General features: G+C 43.8%; 1 long non-coding RNA gene across 1 annotated transcript in view; it reads left to right on the plus strand.

Moving 5' to 3' along the window:
• Positions 1 to 18,828, plus strand: part of LOC122790113 — a 64,884-nt gene extending 46,056 nt beyond the window's left edge. The window contains exon 2 of the long non-coding RNA XR_006362924.1: positions 18,780 to 18,828. This is a non-coding gene — a long non-coding RNA (uncharacterized LOC122790113). The remainder of the gene's footprint in view (positions 1 to 18,779) is intronic.
• The last annotated feature ends 270 nt before the right edge of the window (positions 18,829 to 19,098 follow it).

Here is a 19,098-nt window from a genome sequence, read left to right on the forward strand (position 1 = left end):
AGAAAATAATAAACAAAAACAAGATGTTTATCATTCACACTGCTTTGTTGGTATATGGATTCTGTGCCCACAGAAAGTTACACTGGCAACTTTCCAGAGCTCAGAATCTCCTCCTCTGATTCTCGGTGATAGGGGATTGGCTAAGCCCCTCCCATCAGGGGGAACCTAACCCCTGTCACAGAAAGTCAGTTATTGTCTTTTACTACCAGCTGTAGGACTCGCACAACTTTGAATCTCCTCAGCAGCCTGCATTGGTGGATTACAGCTTTTCTTTCTGCTTTGCTGTTATATACTTTTGATTTCTTTCTGTTTTATTAACATAAAATATATGTGTATAAAGAAAGAGACAAAAAATATTTATGGAAATATATAATAATTGTGTGTGTGTATATCTTTATATAACTATGTTTATGCATCTCTCTATATATGTACACACATATATATATATATATATATACATACATGAGTATGTACATATGTATATTTTTCATACATACATATATATATATATATATATATGTGTATATATATATATATATATATGTATATATACGTGTGTGTGTGTGTATTTATTCAGATGTATGTTAACTTTTTATTTAATATTCTTGCTATTTACTGCTACTATTAATTCCTCTGAGAATTCTAACTTACTTCTATGTTGTTTGTATGCTTAATACTGATTTTAAGTAGTTGTGGAGCTTTTTTGAAGTGTTTTATGACTTGTACTGGGAAACAGAGTCCTGTGGTGTTGGTTGAACATTCGGCCTCTTGTTTCTGTTATTTATCTGTTTCATTTGGAAGTTTTGACAGGAAAGTGTTTTATGTTGTGAAGGCTGCCAGCCTAATGAGATAGAATTTTGGAGATAATTCTGTCATCTGTAAATATTAATGTAAATCACAGGCTTGTTGTCTTCAATGGCAAAAATAGTGTTACAGGTGGAACTGGAAAAAATGTAACAACAGTGCACTCTACTGACCAAGTGAAAGTATATTGTGACCCTTTGATTTAAATATGGTGCCGAAATGTCTAAATGAAGACATTCTTTCTATTGTTTTAACCAAGATTTAAATTGCTAGATTTAAACATACAAATGTATTTTTATTGCTCTGTTTCCTGACCAGCTGCAAGATAACAAAAGGAGATGTTAAGAATGTAAATGTAGTTTCTTTTAGCCTGGGAACTCAGGGTAGTGTGTGAAGAATGATGTAATGTGAACCAGGAATGTGATTTTAAAAACAGAGAATCAGAGAGCATTAAGCATTTTTGTCATGACCATCCAACTCATCAGCACTCTGCTTTTGCTCTGTATGTAAGTTTATGTTAGACTTGTGTTTTCTCTTAGAAATAGCTAGAAACTAGAAAGATTAGACTAAGTATTTCTCTGTGATCTCTGAACTCTTGACTAGCACTGTGTAGTAAGAAATATTGTCTTGTGTTTTTTTATGTATTATTAAATATTTTAAAACCTTTCAACTGTGGCTGTTTTGTGTACAGATAAGTTAAGCTCTAAGAGTACATTGCATGTATATAGTGATCCTGTACCAAGTCACTCTAATAAGCCTTGACTGTTTAGTTATACTACCAATTGGATAATAATATTGCACAGTAATAATTGGACAGCCTTTTAAGGGCGGGTAGCTGATAATTATTAGCTGGGTGGTGGCAGTGATTTCTACCGTATAGTCTGGGTAAAAGGAGCACAGCTGGAGAACCTGTGCCAGCCTTTCCCATGGGTGTTTGTGTGATTGTATAAACTCTTCTGAAAGTGAGTGTGTCAGCTACTTGGGCAGGGACACGAAGCACTGGTTGGACAGAGAGGGTGCTGGAGGTTTTAGCTTGCCCACTAGGCTGAGACTTGGTCCCTATAGCTGAGCCAGTGAGGAGTCTTATTAGGGACCTGGAGAGCAAGGCAGCAACTAGCCCCAGACTGACTGTGATCTTTGTGTGCTCTTAAGCAAATTTGCACTTTACTGTGTGTATTTGTTATCCTTTCCTCCTATATGAGACACCCTTCACTGGAGTTAGTGGTGAGGACTGAGGCTCCTTGATTGCTGGGCCAGGGCACGGGCATCACATATTAATTGTTTGGCAGTGGTGGGATATCCACATCACATATTAATTGGTGGCAAATACTAATTGGCTTGTAGTGGCATGGGTAGAGTGAATTCCTGTAGCTGGTGTACACTGAGCTCTGAAGGTGTTTGTACTCTAAATCAGCCATGCAGTGAATACTCAGGAGTTCAGATCACAATTGTTTTATTTCTTTTGTTAGCTTAGTTAGTCAGGGTGAGCAGGCAGCATGTCAGCAGAGGAGTAAGGAAAGCTGACAAGTAGCCAGCTGGCGGAGATGTGCCAGGCTAGGGGACTGGTGCACGGAAGCCTGACTAAGGTAGACCTGATTGCAGCCTTGGTTACAGCTGCATCAGAAAACAGCAACCAGGAGGACAATCAGACTGGCAGTGGAGATATAATACCCTCGGAGAATAGACAGCTCAACCTTTCTGCAGAGGACTTAAATATCCATCTGGAGTTAAAGAGACTTGAATTGGAGGCCAGGCGTTTGGAGATAGAAGCCGAGGAAAAGGAGTAGCAGAGGAGGCATGAGAGGGAAATGCTGGCTCTTCGCCAGAGTCATGGAGGTAATGGGGAAGGGAATAACTGGACCCCAAAAGCACAACAGGTCAGTAAATTTCTTCTGCAGTTTAAAGAGGGGGATAATTTTGATAGTTTCATTCATATGTTTGAGAGGGTATGCAAATAGTATGGGGTTGACCAAAGGCTCTGGGTACCCCCCTGACTCCCTTACTCCATGGTAAAGCTGTAACTGTTTTGTCAAAAATGTCTGATGTATGTTTTGATTATACTACTGTTAAAAATCACTTGTTAGAATTGTTTAAGCTAACACCTGAAACATATAAGAAAAATTTTCATGAGCATAGACCTAGGGCAGATGAAAGTGTGTGTGAATATGTTGCTGAACCGAGCACTTATTTCCATAGGTGGGTGAGTGGATGTCAGGTCACCACCTTTGAAGGGCTGGCAGACCTTTTGGTGAGGGAACAAGCCCGTAGCACTATGCCTGAGGACATGAGGCTCTGGTTAGCTGATAGACAATGTGCTACTTCAGATGAGTTGGGGAAGAAGGGAGACCTATACCTGGCAAGCAGGGCAGCCCTGCACAGAAAAGGGACCCCCAGTACTGCTCATGTGTCTAAAGGAACCCATGGTGGGCAGCACAGACTGCCCCAACAGAATCTGTCAGTAGCAGGGGAAGCCACTAGTCCAGGTACACATCCAGGAGCTAAGGTTAAATGTTTTGAATGCAACCAGTGGGGCCATGTGGCATACAGGTGTCCATGGCGGCAAGTTGGGGAACAAAAGGTGAAGAAGCCAGTAAGTGGGAAAGACAAAATGCCAGTAGTAAGTTGTCTTGAGACAATAGGGGTACCAAACTACCATCCTGCAGATGTCCTGATAGGGAAGGATTTGGATGAGGCAGTACTATGTGCTTATACAGTTACACGCAGTCAGGCTAGGAGACAAGCATGTAGGTCTGGTAGCCTAGGGAGACCCAGACAGACTGCATACTTGCAGCCAGGACTGCTGAGGTGGTTACTTCAGGGATGGAGCTAGTCTGTAGCTGTGAGACTGAATGTGAGACACAGCTGCTTGTGGGTACTGATGTTCCCTTGGACAGAGTGACTGTAAAGGTAGAGGTAAGTAGTAGTACTCAGGCTGACAGTGAGTCACCACTGTCAGAGGATGCCAGACTTCCTGTGGAAGGGGAGCTGGGAAGGGTTACAAGGAGAGAGTTGAGACAGGCTCAGCTCTCAGACCCTACATTGCAAGGCTTGAGGCAGGTAGCTAGGGAGGCACCTGGTTCTCAAGGAAAGGGAGAATCTGTATACTGGGACAAAGGGTTACTATACAGAGAGTGGACCCCTGAGGGTGGGCTAGAAGGTGAGAGAGTACAGTAGTTGGTAGTGCCTAGAGCCTACCATCTGGCGCTTCTAGCCATAGTCCATGATATTCCCTTTGCAGGTCATATGGGCATAAAACGTATAAAGAGGTGTAATATGCAGAACGTCTATTGGCCTGGAATTTCCAGAGATGTAACAGGGTACTGCAGGACCTGTGAGCAGTGCCAAAAGGTAGGTAAGGCAGGAGACTAGGTGAGAGCTCCTTTGATGCTTTTGCCTGTGATTTAGTAGCCATTTCAGAGGGTAGCTATGGATATTGTAAGTCTTCTGAGTACCCCAAGTTCCACAGGGAAAAAATATATCCTAGTGGTAGTGGATTATGCTACATGATACCCTGAGGCAGTGGCTTTGTCCTCCATCGAGGCAGAGAAGGTGGCAAATGCTTTGTTAGAGATATTCAGCAGGGTAGGTTTCCCAGAAGAAATACTGATTGACAGAGATGCCAATTTCATGTCAGACCTGCTGGCTTGTCTGTGGAAGTCCTGTGGGGTGAAGCACATGAAGACCATCCCTACCATCCCCAGACTAATGGTCTTGGTGAGAGGTTAAGCTCTACAATCAAGTCCATGCTACAGGCATTTGCAGATCAGTTTAAGAGGGAGTGGGACAAATATTTGCCCTATCTGTTGTTTGCTTACAGAGAGGTTCCCCAGGAATCCACAGTTTTTTCACCCTTTGCGTTGCTGTATGGGCATAGGGTGAGGGGACCTCTAGATTTAATTCAAGATGAGTGGGAAGGTGAGTGCGAGTCTCACAAGGAGTCTGGTGTGGCATACGTCCTAAACCTCAGGATAAGGCTCAGGGAACTCATGGGCTTGGCCCGGGAGAACCTGGCAGAAGCCCAACAACAGAAAAAGGTGTGGTATGACAGGAATGCTCGAGCTAGAGAATATGCTGTGGGGCAGCAGGTAATGGTTCTCATTCCTGTCAGACACAACAAGCTGCAACCAGCTTGGGAGGGACCCTACAAGGTGGTAAGAAAGATAAGTGATGTTAACTACATGGTGGAACTCCTAGGCAGAAGGCAGGGGCACAAATTGTACCATGTTAACATGATGAAACCTTACCATGATAGGAGGGCCTTTGTACTGAGCATTTGCAGAGGATTGGAGGAGTAGTCCTAGGGAGATCTGGGGACTGCTCTCCTCAGTGAGGCTTGGGCTGACACCTCAGTGGAAGGGGTAACAGTGTCCCAGCAGCTACCTCCTACCCAGGTTTGGGAAATCCAAGCAGTGTTGTAGGAATTTGGGGACATGTTCACTGGGGAACCTGGGTGCACCCAGGTGGACACAGGACCCCAAAGGCCTATTAGGCAGGCCCATTATAGAGTGCCTGAGAGAGTCAAACAGACTCTGAGGGAGGAGGTACAGGATATGTTGGAACTAGGGGTGATTCAAGAGTCCAACAGTCCCCGAGCCTCCCCAGTGGTGCCGGTGCCAAAGAAGGATGGCAGCACCAGGTTCTGTGTGGACTACAGGAAATTAAATAGTCACACAGAGTCAGATGCTTACCTCATGCCTAGGATAGATGAGGCCTAGAGTAGCTGGGTGAGGCTAAGTATCTTACAGTCATTGATCTTACCAGGGGTTACTGGCAGGTGCCCTTGACTCCCAGTGCTAGAGAGAAGTCAGCCTTTGTGACTCCTTTGGGCTTGTATGAGTTCACAAAGATGCCCTTTGGGATGAAGAATACCCCAGTGACGTTCCAGAGGATGGTAGATCATATCCTAGCAGGAGGAGGAGGGTTTGCCCTTGCTTACCTAGATGATATTGCCATCTACAGCCATTCCTAGCCAGAGCACCTTCAGCATGTCAAGGAGGTGCTGGGCAGACTACAGTGGGCAGGGTTTACCATTAAGCCAAGCAAATGTCAGGTGGGTATGGCAGAGGTCTCCTACCTGGGACATAGAGTGGGGAGTGGTATGATAAGGCCAGAACCTACCAAAGTGGAAGCCATTCAGGCATGACCTGCACATGTTACCAAAAAGCAGGTGAGGGCATTTTTAGGGACAGCAGGGTACTACAGAAAGTTTGTCCCCAGTTATAGTACCATAGCTGCTCCCCTCACAGACCTGACAAGGAAGAGCAGAGCCAGCCAGCAAAACGCCAAGTTGCTAAGATGGAGTCTGGGGTTGCAAGCATATGATATATCCGTGCAGCACCGTGGTGGGATTAGCAATGCCAATGCAGATCGGCTCTCAAGACAGGGAATGGGGTAAGGTATACTCAGATAGACCTAACCCTCTCAAGCAGAGTTTCTCATTGGCCACTTGAAAAACTAGCTTGAGTTCTCCAGGGGGGAGAAATGTGAAGGCTGCCAGCCTAGCCATATAGAAGTTTGGAGATAATTCTGTCATCTGTAAATATTAATGTAAATCACAGGCTTGTTGTCTTAAATGGGAAAAATAGTGTTATAGGTGGAACTGGAAAAATGTAACAACAGTGCAATCTATTGACCAAGTAAAAGCATGTTGTGACCCTTTGATCTAAACACAGTGCCGAAATGTCTAAATGAAAACATTATTTCTGTTGTTTTAACCAAGAGTTAAATTGCTAGATTTAAACATGCAAATGTATTTTTAATGCTTTGCTTCCTGACCAGCTGCAAGATAACAAAAGTAGATGTTAAGAATGTAAATGTAGTTTATGTTAGCCTGGGAACCCAGGGAGGTGTGAAGAATGATGTGATGTGAACCAGGAATGTGATTTTAAAAACTGAGAGAATCAGAGAGCATTAAGCATTTTTGTCTTGACCATCCAACTCATCAGCACTCTGCTTTTGCTCTCTATGTAAGTTTATCTTAGACTTGTGTTTTCTCTTAGAAATAGCTACAAACTAGAAAGATTAGACTAAGTGTTTTTTTATAATGTCTGAACTGTACTACTGAATTATTTTAAGTATTTCTCTGTGATGTCTGAACTCTTGACTAGCACTGTGTAGTAAGAAGTATTATCTTGTGTTTTTATTAATTTATTATTAACTATTTTAAAACCTTTCAGCTGTGGATGTTTTGTGTAGAGATAAGTTAAGCTCTAAGAGTACATTGCATGTATATAGTGATCCTGTACCAAGTCACTCTAATAAGCCTTGACTGAATAGTTATACTATCAATTGGATAATAATATTGCACAGTAATAATTGGACATCCTTTTAAGGGCCTTTGGGTAGCTGATAATTATTAGCTGGGTGGTGGCAATGATTTCTACCGTATAGTCTGGTTAAAAGGGGCACAGTTGGAGAACCTGTGCCAGCATTTCCCAGGAGTGTCTGTGTGATTGTATGCACTCTTCTGAAAGTGTGTGTGTGTGTGTGTGTGTGTGTGTGTGTGTGTGTGTGTGTGTGTGTGTGTGTGTGTGTGTGTGTGTGTCAGCTACTTGGGTGGGGACACGAAGCACTGTTTGGACAGAGAGGGCGCTGGAGGTTTTAGCTTGCCCACTAGGCTGAGACCTGGACCCTGTAGTTGTGCCAGTGGGGAGTCTTATTGAGAACCTGGAGAGTAAGGGAGCGACCAGCCCCAGACTGACTGTGATCTCTGTGTGCTCTTAAGGGAAATTGCACTTTACTGTGTGTATTTGTTATACTGTCCTCCTATATGAGACGCCCCTCACTGGTGTTAGTGGTAAGGACTGAGGCTCTTTGATTGCTGGGCCAAGACATGGGTGTCGCATATGTTTTCACTTTTTTCTTCATTTATGTAATATTTACTACAGATTTAACTGCTGTAGCTGTTTTTATAGTTAAATCATGTCATGTTTTACAGCAAGTTACTTTATTTGCATTTTCTCTAGAGATTTTTTTTTTTCATTTTTAACATAGGAATCTCTAGGTAAATGCTTATTTTTCTGTTTTGGAAGGTTTCTGTTTTATTTAAGGGCATATCTTTGATTTTTTACCACTGTTTGGACAAGTGAATTTTACTTGGTATTGTTGACTGTGTGTGCTGTTGTTTACTGTATTTTAGGACAAGGCTTAGCTTCATTTAAACTGTTACTGGTACATTGTTTTGCAGTTTAACCCTATTTGCTGTGGAAGAAAGTAGTTAATATTTTCTGTTGTTGCTGCCCTTAGAATACTGTCAGGGTATTATTATGGTTGTTGTTTTTTCCCCGTGTTGATGGATCCTGATATGGCTGCCCCCCATTAAATCCAGTTGCGCCTTTAAAAAAATCATCAAAAACATGGCTCAGCCTACAGTTTGTGAATCTGTTGCATTAATCTAGCCTGCAGACCACTTACCATTTCCTTGTCATCCTCTGGTGTGAGCCCACAGCCCTGTATGGTACTGGGGTCAGACGCATCCTCCGGGGCTGTTCCAGTAACTGGTTCACATATGGAAGAACCAAACCCTTTATTTACAGCAGAAGTCTGGGCTAAAAGACCCCATTCCAGATATAATTCTTTGTCCCCATATACTTTGTCCATTAGTGTAGGTCATAGTAAGAAGAAACAGAGACTTCAATTTATGACAGACAAACAAGTTATTTCCATGTAGAGGGGCTGATGTGGTTTCCTTAGCTAAGAGTGTTTACAGTCATAATCTTGGAGACTATGCTGCTATTCAGAATGACTAATTGGCTGTGTTTTGTAGAAATCAGCCTACTGATGCAGATTTTGATGGTGACTGTGATGCAGACAGTAGTGAACTCTCTGAGTCCATCCAATCTGATTCTTCTGAAGATGAACAGGTTCAAAAACGTAAGCACATGTTCACATTTCCACATACGCTAGCTAGCTTTAGAGATGTAATTGACTGGAAACCATCTGGAACTGCACCAGAGACTGGGAGAGTTTATGATCTTATTGAGGATGAGATTCCAAATGTGTTAGCTCTTCCTCCTGTGTTACTGACCTTCGAAGATGTCTATAAAACTACATGTTAAACCCCTTTGGCTGGTGAAGCAGTACCTAAAAAGCTGTGAAGAAATACAATTTGTACTCTGATTTTGCAGCAGTCTTTGCTCCTTTGTCAGCTGACCCAACTGCGATTTCTGTAGCAGACAGCTGTAACAAGAGAACATTAGCTTCTTTGACCTGTGCATAAATTGGCTAGTGGTTAGAATCTTAGGGAAAATAATTGGCTTGTCTAGTAATTTAGTCTTTAGAATTTTAAATTACCAGGGATTTATCTGGAAATTTATTTTGCAATATGCTTACTGTTTAGATGACTTTGCTGTATCTTTGCCTGCTTAACAGAAGTGTTGTATGAATGAAATTGTTTCTAATGTGACAGGTTTTAAAACATGCTTCGAGGAGTGTCTTGAAAGGTATGGGCGCTACTTGTGATTTTTGGAGAAAGTATGCTTGGTTACATAGTCAGAATTTTTCTGAGGATTTAAAAAATTAGATTTTGAATGTTCCTTTAGGTTCTGAATTTATGTTTGGTCCTGTTGCTATCCAGATTCTCAAACAGTGTTTTAATAGTGGTAGTGATGCGTGGAGTATCTAGAATGTTTCATATTCCTAATTTCTCCCCAGCAAGGCATCCAACTTCAAAGGGCAGAACAAAGAGAAATCCTAGCCTAACAATAGTCAGGGTAGAAAGAGGACATGGCAGATGGATAATAGAGTGACTATGCCAATACTTGTGGCATCCTGTCCTTTCCTCCTCTTCCTCCTCCCCTTTCCCCTTCTGCCAGGCTTCTCTTAACCCAGCAGCCTGGCCACTATTAGTCTCAGACAAGTGGGTGCTGAGAATAATTCAGTGAGGGTACTCTTAACAGTGGACAGAAAATCCTCTTCCCTTTAGGGCAATCTCCCCACACCCACCAGACCAAGCACATCTGTTCTGTCTGGTACTCCTTAAAAAGTTGAAAGCAAGGGTTATAGAACTAGTTCCTGCAGCACAAAAATTAAAATTATTTTACACCAGAATCTTTTTGGTACCCAAAAAGGAGCCATCATGGAGACCAGTATTAGAGTTGTCATACTTAAATACCTTTACAAAGCACTACAAACTGGATTGTTTCTTACGTTCCAGAGCAAGGTTTGGGAAGACCATTCTCCAGAAGCTCCTGGATCCTTATTCTTCCATGCCATTGTAGGGTAACCTTTGGGAATCTACCCATATGCTACTGAGGTAGTGTGAATGATGAACATAGTACAATTGCGTATGCCCTACTTACCTGTAACAGTAGGTGTTTAAATTTCATACTGCCTCAGTGGCAACACTTACCCACCATCCCCTTATTTTGTATATAGTGTAATGGTATCAAACCTTGTTGTTTGACTTTTGTTCTTTGTATTGGTATTTTGCAGATGCAAATTGATTGGTTTCAGGCAGCTGTTGCTTCTGGTTCTTCTGGGTTCTTCCAACTTAGGATTAAAAGCCTGAATAACTCATTTTCTGTGGCGGAGGTTAGGCTTCCCCTGATGGGAGGGGCTTAGCCAGTTCCCCTATCAGCGAAAGTCAGAGGAAGGGATTCTGAGCTCTGAGAAGCTGCCAGTGTGTGTTTGTGCACAGGCATGGAACCCACATGCCACTGAGGCAGTGAGAAATTTGAGCATCACCTGTTACCAGTAAGTAGGACTTACAGAACCGTACTTTTCTCCTGATTGCTATAAGTAATGCTTTTATAATGACTTTTTAATACCTTTTATACTTCTAATGTAGTGTAGGTAATGGCAATGATTGTAACTAGGTGGTCATTTTCTGTAATGAATCAGAAGCTGCATAATACAAAAGTAATTTTAGAAGTTTCTGTTATATTGTAAAATGCATTCCCAGGTGCCCTGCAGAGGCCTGTGTCTTTCGTATTAAAGATCTGCTGTCAGATTTGTTACAGTGCTTTAAAATGCAAAAGAAAATGACTAAGCAGCTTGCTAGCACAAAATGGAGATTTCCTGAAGTGTCATTGGATGTCCCAGCACCCTTTTGTGGATGCTGTTTTTGGGAAGACTTCATTACAGATGCAGGAGTGTTTCCTCAGTTGAACAATATTAGATGAATGGTTGGAAGCATGAGTACGAGACTACGTTTGGCTAAAAGCAGTCGAGACCAAGATGAATAGTTTTAGCATAATGCTTTGGCCCCAGGTTCATTTTATATTCTCTACAGGAATTCTTACATAGTTTTCAAAAGAACTATTTTAAGATTTGACAATTTGCTGTAAGTGGTAAGTTGCGCATTCTTGTGGTTCAGTCAGTAAATAAGCCTTGTTTTATTTGAACATGTGAGTTTGATTATTTTACTCCTGTAATTAGCACAACCCTGATGTGTTCCCTACTCCTGTAATTAGCATAACCCTGCTGTGCGATGCGTGTCCCCAACAGTGTATGCTTACTAATCTTTTGTACATTGTTTGTGAACATTGCCTGCACATGAAACAACTGTCATTCCCCTCTCTTAGCTATGCTTCTATGTTGACTTTATGCTTACATCACAAAACATGCTTCGGTGAGCAGTGATCCCTCCAGAGTCTCATGCACATCATTTGAAAGAAATGAATAGCAATGACAGCTCTTCACAGCATTTGTGGGCCAGTAAGGACTTTGAGAGCCCTGCATGTTGTTATTTTAACATTCTAGGGTATGTCAGTCAGAGGATTACAAAGCTGTATTTTAGCAGGATACAGGCACGTTTCTGAGCTGCCATTATTTTCACTGAACTTCATTACCTCTACCATCAGCTACGATTGCATGTTGTATGTTTTTCAACACTGAATCTGCAAATGCAGGACCACTTGTATTAGCTCCCTGTGGTGGTTGTGTCTGTGCTGTGATAACAGGCTACTTGCTTTTATCAGTTATACTCTACCATGCCCATGTCTTCCATTATTTTAAGTAAGCACTTTACTTTAATCAGACATTATTGCTGTGTACGTTTCAAGTATGAATGCAGCCATAGGTTTAATCCGCAGTGTGCAGATACCCTGATTTCAGGATAGACACTGACTGTAAAAATAAACCATTAAAATACAGCTGTGAAGTTGTTTTCATTTGGCCTTGTTTTATTTGAACATGCGAGTTTGATTATTTTACGGATCCGACTCAGCCACATATTCCAACATCAGATCCAAGTTCCAAGCGTATCCCCTACCCATAATGCCCCCATTTCCCTCCTGCCCAGATCTCGTTTTCCACTCATCAGAGACAGCAGAGTGGTTCAGCTCCTTGCTCTTTGGTAAAGTAAGCAATAAGCTTTTTTATCCTTTTTCTTCTCCTTACGGGTGTCTTTGCATCTCTTCTTGCTTTACCATACCCTATCCCTGTGATGTTTGCCTAGGTGTTGATCACCTGGATTCCTTCTGCTTGATATGCCCGGGCTTCAACTCCTGCACCTTGATCAACAGGAGGAATAAGTTGATCCTTAAGGGCCTTCGCCCTTTGGAGGCCTCTTCATCCTCCACCCTGGCTTCTGGGACTCAACCTCCCACCAAGAAGTCTGGGGACGGGGAAAAGGCCCATTCAAAGAAACAGAACCCGCCTAGAAAGTGATCCCCTGACCACTCTTCTTCAGTCAAGCCTCCGGCCAAATCTCGCCTGGATCTGACCCAGAACTCTCCTTGACTCCGGTCCCCCTGCTTCTATCCAGAGCCGAAGACTACCTGGACATGGTCCCCTCTCTCTGCTCCCCCTCGGCGCAACTCCAGGCCTAGGTCAGTGGCTTCTTCCATCCGGCCCTCTTGGAACCTTTCTGAAGCCAAGGTGGACAGGATGATGTGGAAGTTTATCTGAACCCAGATTCAGTTGGGAGTCTTACCTCATTCCTCCCCTTCTGGGACTGGGAGGAGCATGCAGTCTGTTTTCCTTCCCATTGCTCCTTCTCCAATCAGGCCTCCAGTTTCAGAGTCACTGGGTCCGAGGTTTCCCGGTGTCGAGGAGTCGGCGCCCATGGGTCCAGGTACCTCAACCCCAACCATTGCCATTAGTGGTTTGGCTCCAGTGTTGTCAGAGGCATCTGACTCTCAGATCCATAGCCTTGGCATTGGATAGAGGGGGATGGTGTCGACTTTGAGGTTTTCGGAGTCGGCCCTTCCAATCGGAGTTTCGGCGCCAGGAGGTTTGGCTCTGCCCCCCCCCCCCTGGCAGATCCATAGCCTTGGCATTGGATCGAGGGGGATGGTGTTGACTTTGAGGTTTTCGGAGTCGACCCTTCCAATCAGAGTTTCTGCGCCAGGAGGTTTGGCTCTGCCCCCCCCCCCTTGGTGCAGGGGGTGGTGGATCTGGTCTTGGTCATTCTTACTTTGAGGATTTGTTCGCCTTCTGCTTTCTATGTGCCAGAGAGGGTCCTCTCGGCTCCTTTGAGACTCTTGATGCTGTCATCCTCGGAGTCCATCCTGGCCCCCTCTTTTTCTGGGCCAGAGTCTGCCATCCTGCCCACTCAGGGACAGCCTGTTCCCACTGAGTCCCAGGAAGTTCCCCCCTGGCAACTCCCTTAACTTTCCAAGTCCTCCCCAGAAATCCTCCCCGAGGAACTCTCTCGGACACATGTGCAAGAGGAGGCACTTTTGCCTTACGTGTGCTGAACTACATGGCACATGTTATCATACTGCAGCAGGACCTGGTCAAAGAGGTCGCTGAGTCTGCCCCATGGTCTGTGTTGGCAGGGGAGAAAAAGATGTTCTCTTCCCATATGGCCACCCTTACTTTAATATTGAATACTACCATGAGGCTCCTGTCACACACTATGGAAGGGCCCTCAAGGGCTGCTGGGACAGGTGTAGCCATCAGGCGTCATACCTGGCTCTGGCTTTGTACTTTCTCAGAGCCCTTCAAGGCACTGTTTATGAATGCCCCCATGACGCTTCCACTCTTTTTAGTAAGACTGTTTGAGACACCTTAGTCGAGAAGGACAAGGAGACTCTGCCTTCGGGATCTGCTTTTCCACCCCGCAACAATCCTTCTCTTGGAATCATCGTGGGGTGAAGAAGATGTGGTTCTGGAAATCTCAATGCTCTTCCCACAATGCTCAGGATTCACCCTTCCTCAGAGGTGGAGGGGGATACGACAGATGCTGCCCTTGTGGCAGAGAGGGCCCGAGGAACCTAGGGTCTCGGGATTCCTTCCAGGATAGACTCTCGCAGCATCCCTGAAGGGTTGCCCGACTGCTTGCCTCTGGAGGCAGTCAGTGGATGTCTATCTCTGCACCCAGCAGCCTGGGAGTCCATCACTGGCAATCATTGGGTTTTGCAGATAATATCCAGAGGATACACAATCCCCTTTTTTCAACCCTCAGTCCCTTCCAAACACCTCCCAGACATCCCACCTGTGCAGCAGAAGCAGGCAGCTGTAGAAATTTCCAGGCTGCTTGAAAAACAAGTCATCCAGCCCCCCCGATCAGTCTGGATCAGGCATGTATTCAGATTCTTTTTAGTGCCAAAGAAAACGGGGGACTTAAGACCCATTTTGATCTTTCAATCCTGAACCTGTCGGTTGCCAAGACAAAATTCCAGATGGTCAACCTTCAGTCCCTTCTGCCCTTCTTACAGATAAACAACCGGATGTGCTCGGTGGACCTCCAAAATGCATACTGTCACATCAAGATGAACAGGCACTCGTTCCTCCACTTCCAGCTGGGAGCCAGTCATTTTCAGTTCATAGCACTCCCCTTTGGGCTCACCCCCCCCCCGGGTGTTCACCAAAGTGATGGTGGTTGTGGCAGCTCACCTGCGGCTGCAGGGGTTTCAGGTCTTTCCCTACCTGGATGATTGGCTCCTTTCCGCTCCCTCCAGGCATTGACTGTGTCAAGTCCGGGATCTTCTTCTCAAGACTGCTTATTACCTGGGCATGACTATAAATCTCAACAAATCCCAACTGGCACTAGTGCAGGTTCTCGATTTTATTGGAGCTTGTACAGATAATATCCAGGGAAAGGTATTTCTACCTCCGGACATACTGCTATACCTTCGACATCATGTATCTTACATCCTTCAAGCCAAATTTTCCCCCAGTGGATTCAGTTCTTTGGGCGTTGGGGTCCATGGCAGCCACGATAACTCTCATTCCAATGGTACGCCTTCATATGAGAATCCTTCAGTGGTCTCTGGCAGTACCATGCTCCTTGCTAGACCTTCCCTTATCACATCCAGTTCAGTTGTCTTGGGTTTGCAAGCACTCTCTTACTTGGTGACTTCCGTCCCCAGCTCTCCTTCTGTGTCGTCCATTTGTTCTTTCCTCCCCTACGATCATGGTGACCATGGATGCCTCCCTGCTCGGATGGGGGAGTATTGCATGGGAAGGATGATCCAAGGCATGTGGTCTTCCCTGGAGACCCATCTGCATTTTGGTGTTTTAGAGATGAGGGCAGTGCTTCTGGCGTTGCAAGCTTTACATGCCTATCTTCCTCAGGGGACTATTACCATTCAGATGGACAGTATGCGAGTAGTCTGGTTCATCAACAAACAGGGGTGGACCAGATCCTACCCCCTTTGTCATTGGGTGATCTCCAGCTGTTTTCTGGTGGTAACGCACATTTGAGGGAAGTCCAACATACTGGCGAACAGACTCAGCAGATCTATTCTGATGCCTTACGAATGGTCTCTGAATCCTTCAATAGTGGAACAGATCTTTCTAAAGTGGGGTCAGCCTTGCTGTGATCTCTTCGCCTCTCCTTCCAATGCAAAGTGCACCAAGTATTTCGTTCTGAACCCCCATCTGCTGGATCCCTCCAGAGATGCTGTAGTTCACATGCTATGATATTTCATCCCCTGTTCACGAGATCCTTCTGGGTTCGTACAAACCGTCCACCAGAAAAATGTAGTCCAGTAAGTGGACTAGGTTCTCTAGATGGGGCAAAGAGCATAACATAAACCCCTTTTCCATGCCTATTCAGAAGATCTTTCAATACCTCACTACCCTGTTGCACACAGGAGCTTCAGCATTGACAATTACAGTGCATTTAGCAGCTATTGCAAACTTTCACAATGGCATTGACATTTCATCTGTTATGTCACACCATCTCTGCAAAACCTTCATGAAAGGAGTATTACATATTAAACCTCCTGTCAAGCCTCCTATAGAACCATGGGACTTGACAGTGCTTCAGTCGTTAATGAGTCCTCCATTTGAGCCTTCTAATTCCTGTGATATCAAATTTGTGGTCTTGGAAAACTCTTCTTCTAGGAGCCCTTACCTCAGCGAGAAGAGTAACTGAGTTACAGGCCTTGAGTGTCAAGACCTTACTTGATTTTTCATAGGGAAAGAGTGTCTCTACATACTAACCCCTCCTTTTTGCCCAAGGACATTTCTCGTTTTTCCATTAATCTATTAACCTACCAGTTTTATTTTCCCACCATTCAAATAGAGGGGAATACCTTCTGCATACCCCCGATGTTCATAGGCAACTTCATTTCTACTTGGACAGAACTAAATCTTTCAGAAAAACGGATCAATTGTATGTGGCCTTTGCAGGACCCAGAATGGGTAAGCCTGTTTCCAAAATGACTTAATCTTCTTGGCTCAGGAATGCCATTACTTTCATCTACCATTACTTTCATCTACCATCGGAACAAAGTGCCCTTACCTTCCAAAATAAAGCCTCACTCTACTAGATTGATAGCTACCTCAGTGGCCTTTCATTCCAGAGCCTCTATGGATGATATCTGCGCAGCAGCCACTTGGGCAAGACCTCATACCTTTATCACTCATTACAAATTGGATTTGTCCTCCAGGGGAAGAGCATCTTTTGGTTATATTGTGCTCAGGAATGTCCTTCCTTAGGGCCACCCAGGACTCAAGTAGCTGGGGATTCGGTCCTAACAGTAAGGAATGAATAAAGGTTTACAACATCAGATAAAAAAGTTATGTCTTACTATAACATTCAATCTGTGTTGTAGATCTTTATTTGTTCATTACTTCCCACCCTCCTTCCCCCTGCCTGGACTCCTGGTGGACTTTAAGATTTCCTTATTAGTTAAGGTATCTGCTCAGACAGAGCCTCCTACTATCACTATTATTACTTCTGTACTATAATGGCAGGCAAACTCAATCTGAAGAGACTGAGAGGGGCATTGTGGGTAGGTCTTAGCTGAGAATTTTTGGCTGACTTGACCATAGTAACGGCCGTAACTTAACAGTAATTAATGAATAAAGATCTACAACACAGATGGAATGTTATGCTAAGACATAACTTCTTTTTTCTTCTTAGGTCTCCAGTTAAGGACCCAGCGCCCCCTTGGGATCTCCCTGGTGCTGCAGGCTCTGTTTTCTCCCCCCTTCGAACCAGCAGCTATGGTTGAGTTACAGTTTCTGTCTTGGAAGACACCTTTCATAGTTGCAGTTATCTCAGCCAAGAGGGTTTCTGAGATCTAAGCCTTATCTGTCAAGCCACCTTATAATGTATTTCATAAAGACAGGGTATCCCTGTGGACTAATCCATCATTTCTTCTGAAAGTGGCATCAGAGTCTAATATTAACCAGGTCATTAATCAGCCAGTTTTCTTTCCAAATTGTCAGAATAAAGGAGAGTACAAATTGCACCTGCTTAATGTCCACAGGCAGCTGCGTTTCTATTTGCATAGGACAAAATCCTTTTGTAAGTCTGATCAACTTTTTGTTTCCTTTTCTAAACCCTTCTCTGGAAAGCCTGCTCAATGGATTTATGAATGCATCTCGTTGGCCTATAGAGCCAAAGGGTTATCTCCACAAGGACATGTCCAGGTGCATTCCACCAGGTCTTTTGCTATGTCTGCGGCCTTTTCGTCCAGGGTTTCCTTAGATGATATCTGCTTTGCAGCTACCTGGGCATCATAGCACACATTTATCTCCCATTATAAATTGAATCTTTTTTCCAGGGGCAAGGCATCCTTTGGCTCAGCCATGCTCCAGAACATCCTTCCATGAGGACCAGGGTTTGTTGGTAGCTGGGGACTCTGTCCCACAGGTTGAAGACTAAATGAAAACAACCACTTCAGATAAAAAAGTTATGTACTTACTATAACGTCCCATCTGAGTTGCTGCTTTTCATTTGTTTTCAACCATCCCTCCCTCCTTCCCCCTGCCTTGTGTGGGCTGTGTAGTGGACAAGAAGTAAGAGTCATAGCCCCTCTTTATTGGCTATTCCCTTTCTTGATAAGTTTTTTGCGGGTACTGTCAGGTTTATATGCAAATGCTCTAGGCTGGGGTTCTGCTCTTCTGCAACAAACTAGATCTGAAGGGAGGAGAGAGACAGCGGCATTATGGGTAGGGGTGGAGTTTGGAGCTTAGATCCGATGCTGGAGAATGCGGCCAAGTCGGATCCATACCGGATCCAGGGTCCCCATAGGTTGAAGACAAATGAAAAGCAACAACTCAGATGGAACGTTATGGTTAGTAGATAACTTTTTTTTTCTATTTATTTTTTAATGCAGATAAATTTGTGATTGGAGTATAATTTCCAGAGGAAAGAGCCATGAAAATAGCTGATAATTAAAAAGTAATGCTCTGTCTTCTTTAAACAACTAAGTGCGGCTGTTGTCAGTTCAGCGGCTGTATCGTTATCTGCATTCTTAATAAGCTGATGGTTCCAGGTTACCACTGGTCCGCATGGGAAGGGAAGGGATAAAGCACCTAATATCCAGTCTTCTCTTGTGTGAAGGAGAGTGAAGTAAGTGCATGCAGCGGAAGTGACAGCCACTTGAGCTGATGCCAGGAATTGACAGTCACCTGTTGTATGACACTGGACCACATGCAAACTAAGCTGCTATCATTCCATGTCTCAAATACAGTTACTTTTAACACTTTAACGATTGTGCATTTTAAAAAAATGGGTTTGCAAGGTAGTCATTTATTTTGAATGGGTATTCCTTCTCCTGTCTTGTCTCCTTCCATGTTTTGTGTAGAGATGTTCCCAGAAATGATAATTGCTCTACTTACTTTTATAGATCATATGATTTGCTGAGATGACTAAAAGAAAGAAAGCCAACACATTGGGTAAGTCATAAAACAGTGTTCATTGTTGTTGCTTTTTGTTATTTTGTAGCTGGTGCATTATTTTGATCTTTGTTTTTGGGCAAGGTTCATCTCACTTTATAGATCAGTTTTGAGCAGATCTCAGAAGCATTGATGTCAAAATTTAATAAAGGGACAGGCTGATGAACAATGGGCTGCATGTACCAATTTTGCATACATTGAGTGGAGGAGAGAATTCTCCCTTAATTTCTTGCATATTTTTTATCCATTTTGCAAACTGTCAGTCTCTGT

The sequence above is a fragment of the Protopterus annectens genome, chromosome 15.part0 (assembly GCF_019279795.1).
Source record: "Protopterus annectens isolate FY-2018-M chromosome 15.part0, PAN1.0, whole genome shotgun sequence".
NCBI lineage: Eukaryota > Metazoa > Chordata > Ceratodontiformes > Protopteridae > Protopterus > Protopterus annectens.